Genomic DNA, 19,489 nt, shown 5'->3' with positions numbered 1-19,489 from the left:
CGTTTATGGCATCTTTCTATGGTTAACTAATTATTTTTGCTTTTTTCAATGAAGAAGCTAAGGCTTGGGGAGATTAAGGCATTTGCCCAAGTTTGATAGATTTAGGATTTAAATTTGTCTCTCTCTCTCTTTTTTTGGTGGTTGTTGTTGCTATAACCCCTTGTGCCCTCCTAGTAGGGGACATTAAACATGCCCCTCATTGCCAAGGGTGGGTAGGGGATCAAAGCAGACATCATGGGGAAGAGATCTGATTCAGCTCCTACATGAAGAGTACAATTTTGTTGTTATAACTTTAGTAGCTCTCCTCAAGTTGTTTTTTTTTTTCTTCGCTTGGTTTTATTATGAAATATATTTGGATTTACAGAAGAGTTGCAAAGATAGCATAGAGCTCCCTGGTACCCTTTACCCAATTTTCCCCATGTGAACATCTTCCTCACCCTTGGCACAAAGATCAAAACTAGTAAATTAATATCGATACAATACTATTTACTAAACTCCATGTTTTATTCAGATTTTCCCTACTAATGTCCCCTTTCTGTTGCAGACTCCAAGGAATAGAATTTGATCAGGGGAAGATGGAAGAGGAAAATATTTCAGGAAAGGAGACGGCCCTAAACAACGAAAGTCGCAAAAGTCCAGGTATGTCTCCTAAGATATCAATAACATTTATTAAATCTAAACTACTGTTCTAGCAAGTAGGAGAATTCCCCAGTGCCGTTTTCCTTCCTGTCAGTCAGCTCTGTCCGGCTGAACGTAAAGTGACGTAAATAAAGAGGAAAATAATTTGTGTTATTCCCTTGCTGTACTTTCCTTTGGCATCACTGGTAATGCAAAATTAGGCTGCGTACATTTCTGTGTTAATGCACTCTCCATGGCTTTTCTGTCTTTGTCTGACAGCTCGGGCTTCATGGCAACATACCATAGATCTGGGAAAAATACGCCTGTCTAGGCTGTTTCCCCAAATAACGTTCCCATTTTTCAGGGTAGAAAGGAACCTGCTCTACAAAGAAGGAAAAACAAAGCTATTAAGTTCATCCTAGGTCTTTTAAAAGGCTTTCAAAACAGCCATATTAATAAAACAACAACTAAAAGCTCCATAGAGCAGTTATACCCTAGTCATGAATTTAAAGAATGTGTCTTCATTGAAAACAACTATGACAGAAACATTCACCTAAGTCTCTGAGAAAATATAAATGATAGGAACTCTCAACTTTGCCAACTTCTTCATGAAGAACCCAAAGGGTACTTTCTCAGAGAAATGACAAATATGGCTCCAACTTAACTTCCTTTTTTCTTATTGATGCATTTCAGGCACATCTAGCTACTTTTCCATTTTGCCCTAGAGATGGATCATCAGTTTCTATGACTGCAAAGGTAAATCAAGAAAAGTTTATTTTTTAAAAAATATTTATTTATTTATTTGACAGAGAGAGAGATCACAAGTAGGCAGAGAAGCAGGCAGAGAGAGAGGAGGAAGCAGGCTCCTTGCCCAGCAGAGAGCTGGATGCAGGGCTCCATCCCAGGACTCTGGGACCATGACCTGAGCTGAAGGCAGAGGCTTTAACCCACTGAGCCACCCAGGCGCACCAAGAAAAGTTTATTTTTTAAATGAAAGGGCTACTGTCAACTTCCCTTCTTTGACTTTAAAATGTGTGACATATTCTGGCATGATCCAACGCAGAAACCGAGCTGCGAGCTAGGTGTGCCCACGTTATCATGGACAATGATTCAAAGGTCACCAGACATCACTATTTCTTGTTGTTGGTGAAATCACAAATGGGCACATTTTTAGTGACATTACTCATAACCACACTATGGTTGTTTAAATTGGAAGGAATGATAATGAGAGTAATTTGTGGGTGATTAAGCCTCTCTTTTCCACCTGTCAGTTATGCAAACCGCAAGGACAGGAACAGCATAGTCATGCGTTGCTTCAAGAAGGAAAAATTTCACAAGGACTTTGAATAACATGGGGAGTCTACTGGAATGTTAAAAAGGAAAAAGTTCAAATCTATTCTGCCTTGAAAAAGAGTTTTATTTAGAGGTAATTTATATATCAGAGAATTCACCCATTTTAAGGAGATAATGTGATGAACAGTAGTATGTTTACAGGGTTGTACAATTATCTTCCCGAATCTAAATTTCAACATTTCCATTGCTCTAAGAAAAGACTTTGTGCCCATTTAGCCCCTCCATTTTCCCCACCCCAACCCTTAGCAAACCACTAGTTTACTTTCTCTACACGTTTGCCTTTTTAGCACATTGCACACAAATAGAACCATGCATATTGATGCTCTTTTGTGTCTGGCTTCTGTCACAGAGAATTTTGAGTTTCGTGCATGTGGCAGCACACGTCAAAGCCTGATTCCTTTTTATTGCTGAATAGTTTTCCATTCTATGGGTTTGCCACATTTTATCTATTCACCACCTAATGGACATTTGAGCTACTTCCACTTTTTCACTATTGTGCATCATGCCGTTAGGAACATTTGTGCCCACCTTTTCTGTGTGGGCCTATGTTTTTATTTCTCTTGGGTAGTCACCTACGAGTGGACTTGCTAGGTTAAATGTAAGTGTAGCTTTTTTAGGAAACTGCCAAGATGTTTTCCAAACTGGCTTACTTCGTTTTACACTCTTACCAGCAATGTACAAGGATTCCAGTCTCTGCACATCTCTGGCAACCCTTCGCACTGTTTGGGTTTTATGTATGCTCATCCTAGTGGGTGAGAAATGGCATCTCATTGTGACTTTGATAGGAACTTCTCAGATGACTAATGATGCTGAGCATCCTCTCATGTTCCTATTGGCTTCTCGGTACAGTTTATTGGGGTAGCTTCCTTGATTCTTTGTCTATTCAAACTCTTTGTCCATTTTAAAACTGGGTTATTTGCTTATTCCATCTCCCTATCTCCTCCTGGATGAAAGCCCTATCTCAACTTTTAGGACTATTTTCCCCCTCACATCTAAAATACTGTTTTCATAATGTATTGCATTGAGAAAATTGTTTTATCGTGGAATCCTAAACAAAACATTGTTTGGCTTCCTCTTAAATTTTAAAAAATGGATTTATGTCGTATATAGTCTTCATTAATAGAATCTTGAATGTTCTTAGAAGTTCAATTTTCATGTTGGGTAAAATCAATTGTTTTCTAACAATCTTAAGTTTCTAGCTTAAGACAGAAAGGTTTTTTTCCTTTTCTTTCCTTTCTTTTTTCAAGTATGCTCCAAGTCCAGTGTGAAGTCTGAACTCACGACCCTGAGAGCAAGAATTTCATGCTCTATGGAGCCAGTGAGGCACCCAAAAGTTATTTTTAAGTAAAAAACAAAAAAACGAAACAACAACAGCAACAAAAAAACCCGAGTATAAATGAGAACATGTAGCAGCTGATTCTTGTCTTTCGGAAGATTTAAAAGAGTTATTGTAAATAACAAAAGTTGCCCCAGATGCTCCCAGAATTTATGAACATCAACTACTGTACCAATTTGTTATTAGAATTAAACTCTAAATAGTCCTGTCCTCCTGGGAATTTTTCAGTTTGTGGGATGAATTTTTACAGTTCTCTCATCTCTTTTTTTTCTCTGAATTTGATAATTGCATCTTTTAGTCCTTTCACTGCTTTCAACATGCTGTTTCTAATTGGACATAGATTTAAAAAACATAATCTAGAATTAAATTCAATATTTAGGTTCTAAGAGCCTGGGAGACTCCTTTGGAGGTTTGTTTAATACATTTTAGTGCATGGATTATGTGAAATATATTTTGGTTGCTGAGGCCTCTTTTTGTTTCCTTCTTAGCTTTCTCTGAGGAAAGATTTCAGGGTATAGGTTTGAAGTTGGATTTGGTTTTGAATCCTTGCTCTGCCCTTTTTTCAGCTATGAACAAATGACTCCATTTTCTTTATCTTCTAATGAGGACAGGGATGTGTTCTTCACAGCAGGACATAAAATAAGAGGGTTTCTCTCAACACCTAATAGAAGGACTCAGTAAATTGGTGGATATTATCATCTTTTTTTTTTTTAATATTAAAGAAGTTTATCAGCAATATCAAGCCCTCAAATTGCTCTTTGTTGATACTGGAGAGTAGGAAAACCGAAAACAGCATAGACAATAAAGATTGTACTTCACAGATATGTAGTGCTTGTTAGGACAAGAGAAGGAAGTACCAAGAACAAGTTTTGGATGGTGGGAGGTGGTAGTGGTAGAAATGGTGAATGGCAAGAAGTATTTCAGGAAAGCCGGATCAGGAAATCTCCCACTTCCTGGTGAGGACAAATTGATGCCAGGAGGACTGTACCATCAAGAAAGTCCTGAAATGGGGCTTCAGCATTATCCAGCTCAGAATTCTCAAATTTTATCACCACCAAGATTTTTTTTTTTAAATTACTTCTTCCTCTACTGACTCGATTGAGTAAATCGGTTCACCAAGAGATTTGATGCGAATTAACTAATTTGTGTGGGTGAACGGAGTCTAGAGAGAAGAAAGATTTTTTTCCCCTTTCTCCTCTCCAGAGAACGAAGAAGGGGTGAGGTAGGGCCTAAGAGACTATGGTAAGCATGGGGACTCTTCCTTAGCTCTCAGCTTGGCAAGGGTCCATAGCTCCATCTAAGCTATTCTACAAAGAAGCCATTCCCCTCCTTCTGTGCTGAATCTGCTTAGCCAAAGTGCAGTAAAATCTGTAAGGTATATGAGCTTGTCAGCAATTCAAGGAGACAACCTCTCCAGCTTGGCAGGCTTCCCTAGGAAGAGTTTGCAACAGGGGTGTTGGTATTTGCAATCTCAGACAGATTTGCAGACAGCAGACACCATCTAGTTGACAGGAGGATAAGAATAGGATTTCACTGGTTTGTGGGCATTTGTGGAACTCCCCAGGTAATCTCAGAAGTAACTACAGAGAGGTGATTAAGGAGGTAGCTGAAAGCTATACAGATGAGTGTGACAAATCAAATAATTTTTGGCTTCATTGACAACATGCAGTCATTTAAATCCACAGATAGATGAGGCTCCAAGACTTTTGAATTATTTAAATAATAATTCACAAATTAAAACAAAAATAACCACATGTATTAATCTAGGATAAAATTATTTTAATTATATATTTTTTATTAAAAATTAGATCATTGCAATTAAGTTCTTCAGAATTGTAATGTTTTAGTTAGCATATGCATTGTCATTCATGCATAGGCCCTTGGAGTTCATAAATCTTTTTATTACATTCTAGAATCTCTAGGGGGTCTAAGGACCTTAAACTGGGAATAGTGATAGAGCTTCCATTCGAACAGGGATAAATAGGGCAACGATAAAGCTAGTATTAGAACTCAACTCTCTAACTCAGTGCTGTTTTGTTTGTTTGTTTGTTTGTTTGTTTGTCTTGTACTATTTCTTCTAACCCTTTTTAATATCCATAGCCCATAGCTGTCTGTTACAAGAAAGTAACTCAGCAAACATACAGTGCAATTACTAAACTGTCCAGCAGTCAGATATGGTGGTGGTAGCCCATTCCACCCAACTCAGCTGTAAAGATGAAGTATTCTGTTGTTTTGGATGGAGGCTGGGGAAGGTGAGATGGAGCGGGCTTGTGGCAGAAGGTCATCGAGATTAGTAAATGGGGAAAGCAGGAATTCCAAGGTTTCCTTACTTAGCGCTGCTTAAGAAGTACAGATCTTGGGAGAACAGGCATGGTGGCAAGTTGGGACAGGGAGAGTAGAGAATAGCAACTAGCCTAGAGGAAATATTTATGGGTTTAGTTGGCTGAGGGAGAGTGGTGGGGAGCTGGCCTCTGGGAGGTACCAAGTCTCAGAGAGGCCGGTCATGCAGGGCTTTCCAGCAGAGGGCAGTCACAGCCTCTTTTTTCTCAGGCTGCTCTTGGCTTTATTCCAAGTTGAGCTGACTCTGGAGTCCCAGGATGGGGTGAAGGATAGCTCCCTCTCATGTAGGGGGGTGGGGTCTTCCCTAATTTGTAGAGAGGGAAAAAGATGTTTATTGGGGTCCCCAAATTCCAAAGAGGATCTTGATAGAATCTAGCTACATTGTCTTGTGGAGGGCCCACCTGAGGGTCCACCTGTTGGGATTCTCCTTTTGCTTCCCTCCTTCAAGTCAGATCAGCTCTCTACTTGGAATATGTCCATTCAGACTTCAGTACGTTTTAGACAAAGGCCTGACTGAAGGTATGGTTGCTTAACTGGAAGTGTCTTGCAACGGAGAAAAATATAGAGATGTTTGAAGGTGGAGATTTGTAAGTACTTAACAGATCTTTAAAAATGTATGAGGGGGGAAGCACCCTACCTGCTGAAGACTTCAAACACCCAGAAGGCACTTATTTAAAAAAGTACTTTGCTTGTGATTCTTGATAATGAAAGGTAGCAGAATACGCTCTGTCAAAATATGTCACTTTTAGGATACTGATTATTTTGAACTGTAGGCCCTTGAAAAACAGCAAATGTAGGAAAAGGCTTTCTCAGGACTCTCCTTGTTTGCCTAAAGACAGGTCTTACAAAAGGGACTCAGTGGTCTCTTCTTAGGAGTCTCATCATGTGAGAAGAGGCGAGAAGTCCATACTACTCCTAAAAGAGCTTTCTCATGAACTATCAGATTTCCCATCTCTTCTTCTAAGGGAACTTCACTCTCCCCTAAAAAGTCTACTTCCCTCTTCTTCTTTTCTTATTAAAACAATATTTAAATCTGAATTTAAGTCACCTTGGAGAGTTACTCATTTCCTCCTGGGCTTCTCCCATGTACACATGAGGTATGTGTGTTAATAACTTTTTTTTTTCTTGTTGATCTGTCTACTACTAAAGGGGTCTCAGCTAAGAATTCAGAAAAGTAGAGGGAATGTTACTTTTCCCTCCCTACAACAATTTACCTAAGTCCATACTCTACAACTAACAAAAGTTAAAAAACTTTTACTTAAAAATAAGAAAATGGAACTTTTGCTATTCTTACCAATAATTAGGGCTTAGATCACTATGTTACATAAAATATTTCAATTAAATGCTGTTTCTTTCTCTTATTTGAATTTGGTGTGTATTTTAGACAAATTATTCAAACTTTTTTCTGATTTTAAAGGGAAATTAATTCAAGAGACTCACCTCCCAATAAACTGCCAAGCAGTTTATCCTAAAGCCTTAACTATTGCATTTTTAACTAGGTACATTTAAATGTTACTCATTTCTTGCCATACTTTCAGGACAGATATAAAGTTACTAGTTACTGGTATTACAACTTGGTTCCAAGTCAATATATCTCAAGGGTTCTACACCCAATTCCCCTGTGTGCGCATATGGAGGCTGTTCCCTATGTCACCAAGCAACTGGGATTCCAGCTGAGTGCTCTGTAATTCAACTTGATTCTGACACTATCTGCAGATAGCATCAGATCGCACAGGTTAGAGGGCTCAGTCTACAAGACTGCCCCTTCCCTTCCCCTTTCAGTTATAAATTACAAGTCCAGCTTGTCACCTGTGCTTCTGACCTACTAGCTACAGATCAGAGGTTCCTAATATACTCTCCTTGGGTTTAATTAGTTTGCTGGAGTGGCTCACAGAACTGAGAGAAACATTTTACTTACGACTTCACCAGTTTATTATAAAAAGATACAATTCAGGAACAACCAGATGTTAGAGATATATACAGAAAGGTATGGGGAAAGGGTGAAGATATCATTCCCTTTTCCAGTGTATGACTCTCCTTGGAACTTCCTGTGTTCACCAACCTGAAAGCTCTCTGAACTGTGCTTTTGGGTTTTTATGAAGGCTTCATTACTTAAGCATGATTGATTATATCAATGGCCACTGACGATTAATCCAAATTCTAGACCCTCTTCCTTCTCAAGAGGTCAGGGGGTGGGACTGAAAATTTCAACTCTCTAATCACTTGGTTGGATCCCCTGGCCTTACAAGTTGGGTCTGAAAGTCCTCATAAACATAAAAAAGAAACCCTTAGATCTCTCATCCCTTAGGAAATTTTGAGGGTTTTAGGAGCTGTGTCTCAGGAATAGGGTGAAGACAAAATACAGTTGACCACTGTATAATACTGGGGGCTGGGGATGTCGATCTGTGTATAATTTTGACTTCCCAGAAAATTAACTACCAATAGTGTACTTTTGACCAAGTTTGCTGATAAGATAAACTGTCAATTAGTCATATGCTGCATGTTACATGAAATAAAGAAATAGGCAGAGAAAAAAAATGCTATTTAAAAATTCATTAGAGAAAATAAGTTTCAGTATTATACTGTATTTATTGAAAAAAATGCATGTGTAAGTGGATCCAACCAGTTCAAACCCATGTTGTCCATGGCTGAACTGTATATATCCCTTATAAATCACAGAATCACAATAATCCAATTAGAAACTTGAGTCTACAATCTATATCCTAACCCTTATAACTCCTAACATTAACCTTGGTTTAAAGATCCCCATTAATGGATTTGGCAGAAACAAGTTTCTATACCTCCAGCTGGTTATAAGTAATACAATTTTACATTTTTTTAGAGGAAACATTTTGTCTATTCTTGTAAGAGGATGAATATGACTATTTTTCCTACCCTTGAGTAGGAGAGAAAGGCCATTATATTTCTATGAACTGGGCCCTCCATGCCTTGGATGGAGGGTGTGACAGATTCTAGATTATATTCAGTCTCCTGTTTTTCTTACAAAGTGGTTGGCACTACTCTCCATGGGGTTTATGCTCCCTTCTCTCCTTGAATCTGAGCAGGGTTTGTTTACGACCACCTCGATTAATGGATTATCTCAAAAGGGATGTTATGTGATTTCTAATCCTAAATCATAAAAAGGATGCAATTTCTCTCTCTCTCTCTCTCTTCTGGAAGAATATAGGAGTTGTGTGCCTGGGTATAGGGGTATTGAGAGAGGAGTGGTAATAATAGCTAAAATCTCCAATATTTTGGGGGAGCCAATTTATACTGTAGGTAGCATAGGAGCTCAAAGGACTTTGGTATTAATCCTATTCATATTATGAGGGCAAAAACTCTCAGAAATCTACAAATTAGTCAAATAGTGAGAAGAGAAGGTTTGCTCCTCACTAGCCTTTTTAAATTAAACTGAGAGAATTTTCATTTTGAAGAATCTTCAATATCCCAAGAGCAGAAATAAAGACTGAGAAAGAAAACCCAGGCTACAGTAACCTTGTCTTTCTCAGTGACTAAAATGTGAAACACATGAGATAAGCATCATGAATAGGATTGTGCAAATAATGACCATGTAGTTCAGGGTCAGAAAACAACTGTGATGTCTCTCAAGAACTTGAAAGAACGTGTTAGAGAGTTTTCAATTAATGGCATAATTTTTTATTTATTCCTGTTGCTTCTTGGAAACTCCCAGTTTTGAGGGTCATCAACAAGAAAGACATAGATAGTGAGAAGCCCTGTCATCTGAACGGGCTGTTGACATGCACTGGTGTCTTTTAGTACATGAGCGTAGTCATTAAATTGCTCCTGCCGTAAATCTTCACATACCATATTCTTGATGGCTGTGTGTGGACAGCTGGCATACTGAGCATGTCCTGTAATTCCTAATGGGCATACTGAGCACCTTGGGGTAAATTATATTAGAGAACCCTAAAGTTGAGCACAATGCGAAGTAAACATTTCTGTTTCACACCAATTTTGTGCTGACCTGCATGGTTTCTTCACTCAAGAATATCATGTGATTTATTGTTTTTGTATTAATAAACACTGGTAGGTCATTTTTGTAATCCTGTACTGACATTGGCATTCATTGTTATACTTGTGTTCCAGAGATCTCAAACAGAACAGGTAAAAGTGGAAGAAAACGATAGGTACCATATATATATACAGGAAAAAAAAATAAAAAAGGAAATACTTAGATATGATTTTGGGCCAGATAAGTCTTCCTCAACTACTGCTTCCAAACATAATTTAGGAGCTTTGCATAATGAAGTTTCATCTATCTCTTCATGTCATAAGTCATCATGCATTGCTACTTCAAATTTTATATATACACATTTTATACAATATATGTGATACTATTTTTCTTTTCAGTGTTCATACAATAATTTCTTGTGGTACTATCACCTAAAACTATTAGATCTCACCAATTAATGTGTGACTAAAAAAAGTACATTAAAATTTATCAATATGGTGATATATTACATATCTAGTGGCAAATAATATGTAACATTGTAATACATGATATTCTATACACACCTGTAAGGTAAATACACAGTCTAACATTTTATCCACTGTCTTTTCCTGTTTTTATTTTTTATCTTCTTGACTGAACTCTATAAGCAGGGGTTAGCAGTTCATCTTCTGAGCTCCTGTAGTAACTGATAATTGCTTTTGTGTGTGTGTTGGTTTGTTGTTGCTGATTTATATATACTGAGTGTTTTATGGTTTTCCTATCTGGGAACCCCTGAACGGTAAGATCTGTGGATCATTCATGTTTCTAACACCTGCATGTCACATATGTGCTTGGTGTGGATGCTTAATTTATGTCTACTGAATGAAAGTGTGGTTCTTTTGATGTCATTTTGCTTAAATCTATTTTAGGTTCTTAGATTAAGATTCCGTTTGACATTTAACCTCTCCCAATTAGAGGCAGAGTTGGTATGTCCTGTAAAATTCTCAGAAGTAGATATAATCTGTTTCTGCTTTTACAGATAAAAAAGCAGATAAATTGAGAATTTATATGCCTAGTCATCTGTGTCTGTGCTTATTTTTCTAGAATTTCTATTATTTTTCTGAGAAGAAGTATAAATATACTGTGTCTGTGCTTCCTTTTCTTCTTTATCCACAAACATGTTTTATTACGATGTAACTCCTTAGAAGATAAATCTAAAACCTTCTCAAAAGTAAATGATTACATTACATATAAATTCAGAATGACTTTAAGTATCTCAGTCCATATATCTGGCCAATATTATGAGGATTAGTATCTTTAGATGAGCATTTCACCTTAAAGGGGGAAAATTTACACCAAGCTTTAGTTCTTTCATAAAGGAAGTTATAATTAAAAAATTTATAACTTGTAATCATTTTTAAATTTTCTTAAAATATGCTCAAAGCTTGTTCATATATTTTATGAGTTACACTTATAAAGTTCATAAAAATTTTATAATTAATTATTAAAAAATATTGAGGGTAGAAAGCAATCTCATTTCTTTTCTTTCTTTTTTTTTTTTTTTAAAGATTTTATTTATTTATTTGAAAGACAGAGATTACAAGTAGTCAGAGAGGCAGGCAGGGAGAGAGGAGGAAGCAGGCTCCCCGCTGAGCAGAGGGCCCGATGTGGGGCTTGATCCTAGGACCCTGAGACCATGACCTGAGCCAAAGGCAGAGGCTTTAACCCATTGAGTCACCCAGGCACCCTAGCAATCCCATTTCTACAAGAGATAAGAATAACTTTCAGGGAAGCAGATTCAGGACGGTGGTGTAGGAAGACCATGCACTCACCTCCTCCCACAGACACACTAAATCTACACCTCCATATGGAGCAAGTCCTTCTTAGAAAGAACCAAAGGCTGATTCAACAGCTTCTGCATGACAAACAACAGAGGGCCCACATGAAAAGCAGAAGAGATGGAGACAAGGTAATGATTAGAACTGCAACCCTAATGCTACAACATGTAGTAGGGAGGGATATCACTGATGGGCCCACACATAGACTTGCCTGCCTGAGGCACACTGGAAAAAACAGCAGTCTAAAGGGCAGCTAGGTTATAAGTGAAGGAAAACCATTCATTAACCCTAGGTACCTGCTGAATGGATGGAACACTGTTAGATTTCTCTCTGGGCTTGGAGGTGCTGGTAAACACCATTTTTAGTTCCCCCTTCACCTTGATAGCACATGTGCCCTAGTCCACCCTGCCCAGGCTCACTCTAGCTCCAGCCCTCCCATCAGAGCACCACTGAAGTAGCATGCCTTGGGACACGTTCAGTCTATATGTGCTCTGGACCCAGTTGTCCCACCAAGGCAGTGGTAGTGGGTTCTAGTGGGTTCTAGATTCTCTCCAAGCCACATCTTTTTTGGCTCCAGCCACCCTGCCAGGGTAGGACCTGTACAGCATGCCTGGGGACCCCCTGACCTGTGCCCACTGCAGTTCCAGTTGCCTTGCCAAAGATGCCAGGCTCATGCAGGCTACACAGGGGATGAGCCTATAGAAGTCCACTCCTTCAAGACTTGGAGAGCTGGTTATTCTGCCCAATTCATAGAAACAAATGCAGAAAGTCAAACATTATGAGGAGACAAAGGAATATGTTCTAAGCAAAAGAACAAGATAAAATCCCAGAAAAAGATCATAATAAAATGGAGAGAAGTAATTTACTTGATTAAGTCGTTCAAAGTTAATAATCACAAAGATGCTCACTGGACTTGGGAGGCAAATGGAGGAACACAGTGAGAACTTCAACAAAGAAATAGAAAATATTGAAAAGAACCAATCAGAAGATTAGAAGAATAGAATAAATAAATGAAAAACACACTAGAGAGAATCAATAGCAGATTAGATGAACAAAAGAATAAATCCATGATTCTGGAAGACAGGATAGTAAAAATCACCCAGTCAGAACAGCAATGAGAAAAATAATAAAGTGAGGATAGCTTAAGGGATTTCTAGAAAAACATTAATAAGTATACTAACATTCTCATAATAGAAGTCCCAGAAGGAGAAGAGATGGAAAAAGAAGGAGAAAACTTATTTGAATAAGTAATAGACTGAAACTTCCCTAATCTGAAGAAGAAGACAGACATCCAGGTCCAGGAAGCACAGAGAGTCCCAAACAAGATGATACCAAAACCAGAGGAAGGTACCACACAAAAAAGAAAATTATAGGCCAGTATTTGCACTGATGAACATAGCTGCAGAAATCCTCAACAAAAAATTAGCGAATTCTATTCAAAAACAGATTAAAAGGGTCATTCATCATGATCAAGTAGGATTTATTCCAGGGATGCAAGGATATTTCAACATCTGCATATTAATCAGTGTGACACATCACATTAGCCAAACAAAGGATAAAGACAAGGATCCCACTCTTGCCACTTTTATTCAACATAGTATTAGAAAATCCTTGCCACAGAAATTAGACAGGAAAAATAAATAAAATGGATCCAAATTGAAAAGAAAGAAGTAAAACTGTTGCTATTTGCAGATGGCATGATATTATATTTAGAATACCCTAAAGATTCTACCAAAAAAGTGTTAAATCTAATAAATGAATTCAGTAAAGTTATAGGATGCAAAACAAATTCCTTGCATTTCTGTACACTAATAATAAGGTATCAGGAAAGAAATCAAGGGAAAAAAACATTTATAACTGCATCAAAAAGAGTAAAATACCTAGGAATAAACTTAACCAAGGAGGTAAAAGACTTGTACTCTGAAAACTCTAAGACATTAATGAAAGAAAGTGAAATGACACGAATAAATGGAAACATAAACCATGCTCATAGATTGGAAAAATATTGCTAACGTGTCCTTCCTACCCAAAGCAACCTACATGTTCAATGCAATTCCCATCAAAATACCAATGATATTTTTCACAGAACTAGAAAAAAGAACCCTAAAATTTCTATGGAACCACAGATGTCCCTAAATAGCCAAAGCAATCTTGAGAAAGAACAAAGCTGGATGTATCAAGCTCCCTGAATTCAGACTATACTACAAAGCTATAGTATAGCTATAGTAGGCTCCTAGTAGGAAAGCAGATACTTGAATGAATGGAATAGAGAGCCTGGAAATAAACCCATGCATAAATGGTCAATTAATCTATGACAAAGTAGGCAAGAAAATACAATGGAGAAAAGAGGGTTGTTCAATAAGTTGTGGTGGGAAAACTGGACAGTTACATGCTAAAGAATAAAACTGGAGAGGTGACTGGGTGGCTCAGCTGGTTAAATGTCTGCCTTCAGCATTGGTCATGATCCCAGGGTCCCAGGATCAGGCCCTGCATCAGCCTCCCTACTTAGGGGAAAACCTGTTTCTTCCTCTCCTTCTACCCCCCTCCCCCAGCTTTTGCACTCTCTCTCACTCTATCTCAAATAGATAAAATCTTAAAAAAAAAAAAAAAATGAAACTGGATCACTATCTTACACCATACACAAAATTAAATTCAAAATAGATAAGGACTTGAATATAAGACCTGAAACCATAAAACTTCTAGAAGAAAACAGGCAGTAAACTCTGACAATGTAGACTGAATAATATTTTTTTGGCTCAATCTCCTCAGGCAAGGGCAGCAAAAGCTAAAATAAATAAATGGGATTATATGGTGTTTACAAAGTAAAAAGTTTTTGCACAAAAATAGCAACTGTCAACAAAATGAAAAGACAATCTATTGAATGGGAGAAGATATTTGCAAATCATACATCCAAGAAGGGGTTAATATCTAAAGTATATAAAAAAACTCACACAATTAAAAAAAAAATCCAAACCACCCCATAAAAAATTTAAAAAAATTAAAACAACAACAACAAAAATAAAAAATAAAAAACCAAAACAATAAATACAAGGGTTTGAACAGACATTTTCCCAAAGATCACACATGGATGGCCTAGGGACATGAAAAGATGATCAGTTTCACTAATCGTCTTGGAAAACAAATCAAAACCACAATGAGATATCACCTCACATTGATCAGACTGACTAATCAAAAAGACAAAAAATGACGGGAGTGGGCTAGAACATTAAAGAAAAGGAAACGTTGTATGCCATTGCTGGGAATGTTGATTGGTGCTACCAGTATTGAGGTTCCCCCCCAAAATTAAAAATAGAAATACCATATGATCCAGCAATTCCACTTCTGGGTATTTAACTGAAGCAAATGAAAACACCAGTTCAAAGAGATATTTGCACCTTAATGTTCATTGCAGCATTATTTACAATAGCCAATGTGTGGAATCAACCTAAATGTCCATTGAGATAAAAGGATAAAGAAGATGTGGTGTATATATACAATCGACTACTACTCAGCCATAAAAAAGAGTGAAGTCTTGTCACTTGTGACAACATGAATGGATCTACAGGGTATTATGCCAAGTGAAATAAGTGGGACAGAGAAAGGGCAAATACTCTATGATTTCACTTACTTGTGGAATCTAAACAAAACAAAACACACCAAATAAAAAAAGTAGAAGGAGACCCATAAACACAGAGAATAAACTAGTGGTTGCCAGAGGGTAGAAGGTGGGATGGGCAAAATGGGTAAAAGGTAGTGGGAGGTACAGCCTTCCAGTTATGGAATGTGTAAGTCATGGAGATGAGAGGTACAAGCATTGGGGATTTAGTCAATGGTATGGTAGGTAATACTGTTACATGGTGACAGATGGTAGCCCCACGTGTGAACAAAGCAGAACATACAAACTTGTAGAATTACTGTGTGGTACACCTGAGACTAATTATGTGTTAACTATACTTCAAAAAAATTAAAGTGATAAAGAAGGACATTATATACTGAGAAATTGAAAAATTCATCAGGAAGATATAATAATAATAAATGTATATGTGTATAATAAAGCAGTCCAAAATATATGAAGAAAAATGGTAAAACTGATAGTTCCATAATAATATTTAGAAACATCAATACCCCACTTTCAATAATGAATAGAAAAACTAGAGCAAAGATCAATAAGGAAACATAGGACTCCATAATAAAGTGAAAATTTTCACTTCCAGAATGGTATATATAATATAGTATATTATTAAGTTTTGAACTTGAGAATATCAAATCACAGGCTCATTAACAAAGCAAATAATATTCATCGTCTGTGACATATAATTCTGTTTATGGGTAAACATTTCCTCTATATGAACCTCACATTTTCCCTCTGTGAAACAGCTTAATAACCTGTGGTAGATGTAGACAGTCCTAATAAGGTAATTTGCAAAGTACTATCTTTATAACCCTCCATAAATGTTTAGGTTAATACGTATATTATTACTAAAATAGTGAAAATGATGAAGCATTGCAGAGCGTTTTGCAGAACCCAACAATTAAGAATACTGTCTAGTAAAACAAACAAACGCCCCCCAAATAAGAAACAGCTTTTTTTTTTTTTTTTTTTTTAAAGATTTTATTTATTTATTTGACAGACAGAGATCACAAGTAGGCAGAGAGGCAGGCAGAGAGAGAGAGAGAGAGGGAAGCAGGCTCCCTGCTGAGCAGAGAGCCCGATGCGGGCCTCGATCCCAGGACCCTGAGATCATGACCTGAGCCGAAGGCAGCGGCTTAACCCACTGAGCCACCCAGGCGCCCAGAAACAGCTTTTAGTTAATTTGTACAACAGTACTTCAGGTGATATAAAATAATGCCTTCATACACTGAGATCTTTTTTTTGTCCCCTGAAAAGGATAAGCAATTTTCTAGTTTCAGTAAGTATTCTTATTTTTTTTGCAGCCTTGGTGTACAATTAATTGTTGTTGTTGTGAATATGAGATTTGAAAAGAAAATGGGTATTTTGGGACACCTGGGTGGCTCAGTCGATTAAGTGTCTGCCTTTAGCTTGGGTCCTGATCCCAGGATCCTGGGACTGAGTCCAGAGTTGGGTTCCCTGCTCAGCGGGGAATTCTGCTTCTCTCTCTCTCCCTCTGTCCCTCACTCTGCTCATGCTGTCTCTCTTTTTTTCTCTCTCTCTCTCAATAAATAAAATCTTTAAAAAAAAGAAAATAGATACTTTGATAACATAACTTATTTTCCCTTCCTTCCTCCCATTATACTATTTAGAGGAGATATATTTGAGTAAATCGTTTTCTTCTAGAAGTAATTGTTTCCCTTTTTTAATACTTTGCCCTTGATGTGGGAAGATTTGTTACTTTATTTGTGATGCAGCAAAAAATTTTCCAGTAGCAGAGTTAAAAAAACTTCCTAAGGCCTAATGGAAGAATGAGTTAGGTCGCAATGAGAAAACCATTAAGCTTTATTGAAGTAGTATCCCATATCCTGTCATTAGCATGTCATGTACAGTAAAGCAGCCATAGTGAACTAGTTAGGTAAATAGATGATGACACCGGGCTTGAATGGCCTTGGGTCATGCTGCCACCACTAACTAGCTATATGTAATTAACCTCTCTGCACTTCAGCTTTCATGTGTAAAATGGAAAGGTAAATAGTAATGTTGACATCATAGGGATACTGTAAAGAGCAGTAGATAGTGTATATAAGAAACTTAGAATAATGACTACTATATAGGAAACAATATACCTTAGTTATTATTATTGATAGAAACAGTCTAGAATGCAAAGGTATAATCATTTATATACAAATTTAATTGTGAGTAACGGCCAAATAATTCTAACTATCCTATTTTGTGAGTGGGGAAATTGAGTCTATAATATCTTCAAATGTTTATCCTAAAAACCTTGAGATAAATACTAGGACCTGGAGACATTTTATAAAACCTATCCCAGCCTATTTCATACCAGAAGGCTTCTCTTCTATTGAAAAATGACACTGTATCATACAGTAAAGAAAATACTATATGCCTATGATCCATATTATTTAACCAGGAAATGTTTTTCAGATTAGAGTACCATCTCTGAAGGTAGTGAGAGTAATAAATCAGTAATACCCGAAGCTGAAGGGGCATAGCAAGAAGCCTACCCAAAGAGAGAAATTTATCTGAAATCTCATGTTTTATCATTTAAAAATGGTGAATGTTTATTTATTTGACACAGAGAGACAGAGGAATCACAAGTAGGCAGAGAGGCACGCAGAGAGAGAGAGAGAGAGAGAGGAGGAGGAAGCAGGCTCCTTGCTGAGAAGAGAGCCCTATGCGAGGCTGGATCCCAGGACCCTGAGATCATGACCTGAGCCAAAGGCAGAGGCTTTAACCCACTGAGCCACCCAGGTGCCCACCTGTAAATCCCTTTTACAAAGATGGCGCGGAAAGCTAAGAAGGAAGCCCCTGCCCCTCCCAAAGCCGAAGCCAAGGCAAAGGCTTTGAAGGCCAAGAAAGCGGTGCTGAAGAGTCCACAGTTACAAAAAAAAGAAGATCCGCACATCACCTACGTTCGGACGACCCAAGACTCTGCGTCTCCAAAGGCAGCCCAAATACCCTCGAAAAAGCGCCCCCAGGAGAAATAAGCTTCATCACTATGCCATCATCAAGGTCCCCCTGACCACTGAGTCAGCCATGAAGAAAAGAGAAGACAACAACACACTTGTGTTCATTGTGGATGTCAAGGCCAACAGGCACCAGATCAAACAGGCTGTGAAGAAGCTCTATGACATTAGTGTAGCCAAGGTCAACACCTTGATCAGGCCTAGGCCTGATGGAGAGAAGAAGGCATACGTTTGGCTGGCCCCTGACTATGATGCTTTGGATGTTGCCAACAAAATTGGGATCATCTAAGCTGAGTCCAGCTGGCTAAATCCAAATACAGGTTTTTTTCATGATAAAAAACATAATAAAAATAAAAATGGTGAATGTGTCCTTTGACTCCTGTATTAATCGCATTCTGGTAGGAAACACCTGGCATTTTCAAACTGGGTAACTGAGAAGAATTTTATAAAGAGCTTGTATATAAAGGTGTAGGTAGGTTTTAGGGCAATCATAAAGTAGTACCACAGGTCCAGTGACAGGTTGGGGTCATGAATGTCACTCAGAGGCCTGCAGAGACCAGGAAAGGTGGAGTAACCACAACCCAGCGTAGTGGGAAAATGTGCCCAGTAGGGGTTCTGGCTTTGTGCAACAGGATGCAGACAACACAAAGCACTCCAGGAGGGGTATCCGGGACATAAATGTCCTATCACCCATCTCCAGCCTGCACCTCTGATGGGGGAAAGCAACGGGCATGGCAGCACAGGAAGGGGGCCTGGGGTCTCCGCAAGTCAGCTGGTAAGGGGCACACAGAGGACGCGGAAGGCTGAAGGCCGTGGACAAGAGCAAACAGTAGATCTCTGGCACATCTATGCGCATTTACGTCTGCTCCGACATTCAAGTGACTAAGTACTTACCCACTAAAACTCCCACCTGACGTTTCAGGAAAAGTGATTCTTCAGGGTGAAAGGGTTTGTGTGTCCTGGTTCGGGTAGCATAGAAATGAATTCTTGCCTGCAAAGTTGATCTTTGGCAATTTTGAATCCCTCACTGGGGGCTGTATTTGTTTTCTCTTGCTGGGTAACGAATCACCAGAAAGTCAGTGAATGTAAGCAGTGCGTATTTGTCACCTCACAATTTCTGTGCTCAGATGTATGGGTGCAGCATTTCTGGATTCTTCGGGATCCAGACGTGGAGCTTGCCTGACAGGAATCAAGGTGCTGGAGAAGGGCTGTGGTGGTCACCTGAGCGTGGGGCTTCTCTGCGGGCGCTCCCTGGTTGCTGCAGAATTGATTTCCTTGTAGCTGTAGAGTCAAGGAGCTGTTTCTCTTCCGGCTACCAGATGGAGACTTCTCTCAGCTCCTACAAGGTGTCTGCAGTTCCTTGCCACGTGGCCTCCATTTGAGGTTGGCTACACAGAATTCTTGTTTCCTTACAGGCCTGCTGGAGTGGGTCTCTCTGACTTCCAGGACCAG

This window comes from Mustela nivalis, assembly GCF_964662115.1.
Source record: "Mustela nivalis genome assembly, chromosome: 4".
NCBI lineage: Eukaryota > Metazoa > Chordata > Mammalia > Carnivora > Mustelidae > Mustela > Mustela nivalis.
This window is presented reverse-complemented; position numbering follows the sequence as displayed.